Source organism: Taudactylus pleione, unplaced genomic scaffold (assembly GCF_031769625.1).
Source record: "Taudactylus pleione unplaced genomic scaffold, aTauple2 ptg002781l, whole genome shotgun sequence".
Taxonomy (NCBI): domain Eukaryota; kingdom Metazoa; phylum Chordata; class Amphibia; order Anura; family Myobatrachidae; genus Taudactylus; species Taudactylus pleione.
This window is the reverse complement of record NW_028287156.1, coordinates 137,431-143,430: the sequence shown is the minus strand read 5'-3', so window position 1 is coordinate 143,430 and position 6,000 is coordinate 137,431.

Sequence of the window (6,000 nt, the reverse complement as noted above, 5' to 3'; positions counted from 1 at the left end):
AAAGCCAGCATCGAGACGCCATAGCCAGCATCGAGACGCCCATAGCCAGCATCGAGACACCCATAGCCAGCATAGAGATGCCCAAAGCCAGCATAGCGACATCCAAAGCCTGCATAGAGACGACCCAAGCCAGCATAGACACGCCCAAAGCCAGCATCGGGACGCCCATAGCCAGCATCCAGACGCCCATAGCCAGCATCCAGACGCCCATAGCCAGCATCCAGACGCCCAAAGCCAGCATCCAGACGCCCAAAGCCAGCATAGCGACGCCCAAAGCCAGCATAGCGACGCCCAAAGCCAGCATAGCGACGCCCAAAGCCAGCATAGCGACGACTTCTACCACTTTCGCACATCCGTAATACCGTGCAGTCCTGCGTACACTTTGAGAACATCCAGTAACATCGGCCCCTCATGCACATTTACAGCAGCTCTGACCTTACTGAGACATTGCTAACCTCGGTGCACGCAATGCTTGAGCTGCATATACCGTGACATTGGCTAATTTATGCACGCCCATGCAACGGCATTCATCGGACTGGCATGCCTGCGTTTCTCCGACCACTCCCCCATCACTCCCCCGTCACCACGTCCCGTCCCTCTGTCTGCGATGGCTTTGTGTCTGCGTAGGTGAATGCAGAGCGATCGCAATGCTAACTCGTGCACGCGATCTATATACGCATTTACAGTACGCACCATCGACCGGTCTACGTACGCGATTGCAATTGTGATCCGCAATTAATCAGGCCCTCAGGCCGCGAACCTGTCACGTCTACAGAGCCGCAATCTCACCCAAGAGATCCCCCAGAGATAACGAGCACCCACCCTAATATTACCCCAGGAGACCACCCTAATATTACCCCAGGAGACCATCCTAATATTACCCCAGGAGACTTCCAGAGGGTGCGAAATAATATGTCCCACATATAACATATACCCCAAACTGACCACCTCATGCATGATACATAACTGCAAGCTCTTCCCAGCGCCCCTAATCTTCAAGGGTCCCCCAATCTAGTGATGACAAATAGAGGGGATTTCTCGGACATATTATCACTATTACTGTCCCCGGTAATTATAGCACCCACCGGCCGATAATAGCTCCCCTCCTATATCATCCTCCATCAGTGAACATGTCAGAGACAATCTCACTTGTACAATGAAGGGTCTCTCTGCAGGGGTCTCACACTTGTACATTACAGTATACACATGACTCATGGGTGCACTGAGCCCCCTGCAGACAATCACTTTACTGTCCGGGGAGACAGACTGGGAACTGGAAGCTTTGATCACCCACCCACCAAACTAGTTCCAGATCCGCCGCCGCCCCCCCTGAGAACACAGAAATACCGGGAGGGTGGGATAATCATACACTCTGATGTATTGTATGTGAGACCCCCCCATTCCCCACACAGCCTGTCCATGGGTGGGTTCACAGGAGCCAGGGGAACGTAGACAAGGGGCTGATCAATAAAAATATGAGGGGAGACTTTGATGTGAGATTCATGGGGGTCGAGAGGTTAATAAGAGAAATCCTCACCAGTCTGTTTCCCAGTGCCCCCTCCTCACATTACCTCACCTAGGAGCATATAGATTAATTATCGCCACTATCCACTGCAATAAGAAATTAAGATTCGCCCCTGCGATGTGTAAGCATTAGCGATTACTTCACTCCTCCATCAGCCCCCCGCAGCGCTACTGCATTTGCGTGGTATGATGAACGCGGTCTGTCGAATGCACACGCACGGCGGCCATTGCCGAGGAGGTTACTGGTATTTTCTGCGGAGTGTAGCCAATAGGTTACATCGGCTAATGCCACCAGAAGATCAGAACGCGTCTGCTCTGGGAAATGGAGGGACTGTGATAGGGAGCGGCCATCTTACGCCATGGGAAGGAGATTCCTGTTATTACATAAATAGGCCCCATAACCCACTCACCCCTCCCTGCATCCTCACCTCACCCCGCCCTGCATCCTCACCTCACCCCTCCCTGCATCCTCACCTCACTCCTCCCTGCATCCTCACCTCACCCCTCCCTGCATCCTCACCTCACCCCTCCCTGCATCCTCACCTCACCCCTCCCTGCATCCTCACCTCGCCCCTCCCTGCATCCATACCTCACACTCCCTGCATCCTCACCTCGCTCCTCCCTGCATCCTCACCTCACCCCTCCCTGCATCCTCACCTCGCCCCTCCCTGCATCCTCACCTCGCTCCTCCCTGCATCCTCACCTCGCTCCTCCCTGCATCCTCACCTCACCCCTCCCTGCATCCTCACCTCACCCCTCCCTGCATCCATACCTCACCCCTCCCTGCATCCTCACCTCGCTCCTCCCTTCACCTCGCCCCTCCCTGCATCCATACCTCACACTCCCTGCATCCTCACCTCGCCCCTCCCTGCATCCTCACCTCACCCCTCCCTGCATCCTCACCTCACCCCTCCCTGCATCCTCACCTCGCCCCTCCCTGCATCCTCACTTAGCCCCTCCCTGCATCCTCACCTCGCCCCTCCCTGCATCCATACCTCACCCTCCCTGCATCCTCACCTCGCCCCTCCCTGCATCCTCACCTCGCCCCTCCCTGCATCCATACCTCACCCTCCCTGCATCCATACCTCACCCCTCCCTGCACCCTAACCTCGCTCCTCCCTGCACCCTCACCTCGCTCCTCCCTGCATCCTCACCTCACACTCCCTGCATCCTCACCTCGCTCCTCCCTGCATCCTCACCTCGCTCCTCCCTGCATCCTCACCTCACCCCTCCCTGCATCCATACCTCACCCCTCCCTGCATCCTCACCTCGCTCCTCCCTTCACCTCGCCCCTCCCTGCATCCATAGCTCACACTCCCTGCATCCTCACCTCGCCCCTCCCTGCATCCTCACCTCACCCCTCCCTGCATCCTCACCTCACCCCTCCCTGCATCCTCACCTCGCCCCTCCCTGCATCCTCACTTAGCCCCTCCCTGCATCCTCACTTAGCCCCTCCCTGCATCCTCACCTCGCCCCTCCCTGCATCCATACCTCACCCTCCCTGCATCCTCACCTCGCCCCTCCCTGCATCCTCACCTCGCCCCTCCCTGCATCCATACCTCACCCTCCCTGCATCCATACCTCACCCCTCCCTGCACCCTCACCTCACCCCTCCCTGCACCCTCACCTCGCTCCTCCCTGCATCCTCACCTCACCCCTCCCTGCATCCTCACCTCACCCCTCCCTGCATCCTCACCTCGCCCCTCCCTGCATCCATACCTCACACTCCCTGCATCCTCACCTCGCTCCTCCCTGCACCCTCACCTCGCTCCTCCCTGCATCCTCACCTCACCCCTCCCTGCATCCTCACCTCACCCCTCCCTGCATCCTCACCTCGCCCCTCCCTGCATCCATACCTCACACTCCCTGCATCCTCACCTCGCTCCTCCCTGCATCCTCACCTCACCCCTCCCTGCATCCTCACCTCGCCCCTCCCTGCATCCTCACCTCACCCTTTCCTGCATCCATACCTCACACTCCCTGCATCCTCACCTCGCTCCTCCCTGCATCCTCACCTCGCTCCTCCCTGCATCCTCACCTCACCCCTCCCTGCATCCTCACCTCACCCCTCCCTGCATCCATACCTCACCCCTCCCTGCATTCTCACCTCGCTCCTCCCTTCACCTCGCCCCTCCCTGCATCCATACCTCACACTCCCTGCATCCTCACCTCGCCCTCCCTGCATCCTCACCTCACCCTCCCTGCATCCATACCTCACCCCTCCCTGCACCCTCACCTCGCTCCTCCCTGCACCCTCACCTCACCCCTCCCTGCATCCTCACCTCACCCCTCCCTGCATCCTCACCTCACCCCTCCCTGCATCCTCACCTCGCCCCTCCCTGCATCCATACCTCACACTCCCTGCATCCTCACCTCGCTCCTCCCTGCATCCTCACCTCACCCCTCCCTGCATCCTCACCTCGCCCCTCCCTGCATCCTCACCTCACCCCTTCCTGCATCCATACCTCACACTCCCTGCATCCTCACCTCGCTCCTCCCTGCATCCTCACCTCGCTCCTCCCTGCATCCTCACCTCACCCCTCCCTGCATCCTCACCTCACCCCTCCCTGCATCCATACCTCACCCCTCCCTGCATCCTCACCTCGCTCCTCCCTTCACCTCGCCCCTCCCTGCATCCTCACCTCGCCCCTCCCTGCATCCTCACCTCACCCCTCCCTGCATCCTCACCTCACCCCTCCCTGCATCCTCACCTCGCCCCTCCCTGCATCCTCACTTCACCCCTCCCTGCACCCTCACCTCGCTCCTCCCTGCATCCTCACCTCACCCCTCCCTGCATCCTCACCTCACCCCTCCATGCACCCTCACCTCACCCTCCCTGCATCCTCATCTCACCCTCCCTGCATCCATACCTCACACTCCCTGCATCCTCACCTCGCCCCTCCCTGCATCCTCACCTCGCCCCTCCCTGCATCCATACCTCACACTCCCTGCATCCATACCTCACACTCCCTGCATCCTCACCTCGCCCCTCCCTGCATCCTCACCTCACCCCTCTTTGAATCCACATCTCACATTTTGGACTATAAAATCACTGTGACCCTAAAGTGTCAGGGGCCTATTCATCATCACAGAAGCAGATAAAAATGCATTTATTCACCTGCAATTGTGAGAATTTAGTTATTGGGCCAATCATCAAGGTAAAGCAGGAGGGGATCAGTATGTAATCCCGACAGCGCATGGCCGACAGAGGTGAAGATCCCGACTACTGCTAAAGGTAAGCACCGCTAATCCTTCCCCCCCCCTAACCCTCCCGTAGGGGTGCCTAACCATAAGTCCCCCCCCGGGAGCTCCTAACCTAACCCTCCCCGCCCCCAACGCGGCTGTCCGCGCCCGTCTTACCTTCGATCGGTAAGCCGAGTGTCGGACTCCCGATGTAGGTAAAATAATAGGTGTCGGGATTTAGACACCTGTTATTTGTACCTTGCCGGGATTAGACAGTCGGGAAGCCGGCGGTCAGGATTGCGTCTGTCGGATTCCTAACTGCTTCCCAGCAGGAGATATCACAGATATATAGGAACAAAACCGTAAGCTGAGCAGCCAAAATCCGCTGCTGTAACACTACAGGCGCCCCAATGTGAGACAGGTGCTCCGTACTTATAGTAGGTAAAGTAAGTGGGAGGATAATATGAAAACACGACCTTTGGAGCGCTGTCCGTGTATTCGTCCATCCTGGATGCAAACAGGAGGCTTATTTTACATTATATATGTTTATTTTTTATTTTGGCAGAACAACTATTTATAGTTATTTTTATTTTTGTTCATTGTTTTTATTATTTTTATAGTTTTATTATTTTTAATTATTTTTATATTTATTGCTACTATGCAAGAAAAAAATATAAGTGCCATTATTGGTATATTTATTTGTTATGTTACCAATACATACGTGTATGTATATGTATGAAAACTAAGTATACAGAATGAGACACCAATTTAATTATATAAAGTGAATCAGGTGCGCTTTAACCAATTAAACAATTATTGTGATGCCTGGAGGGATTTAAGGAGGTATCCAGAGTCATAGTACTCAGTCTTGAGAAAGTCTCGGTGGCTTACGGGGCGAAAGGCGTTAACGCGGTTGTATGATCCAGGACGGACGAATACACGGACAAAGGTCGTGTTTTTATATTATCCTCCCACTTACTTTACCTACTATAAGTACGGAGCACTTGTCTGACACCGGGACGCCTGTAGTGTTACATGTTACAGCAGCGCAGTTTGGCTGATTGTGATTATTGTCCTAGTAACATTGTTGCATCATCAGTGACATTATATAAAAGCTTATGCTGCGGAACCTGGGTCCTTTATTGTTACAACAAGTAACCATTGTATTCAGGCTTCTGTCAGTTTCACCAACACCTGATATAGGTTATTTGTGATTTCTCATTCATTCATTTGTCTGCATGTGACATATGTTTTTATTTCATTATTTATTTACAATATTGATTCATTTAATTA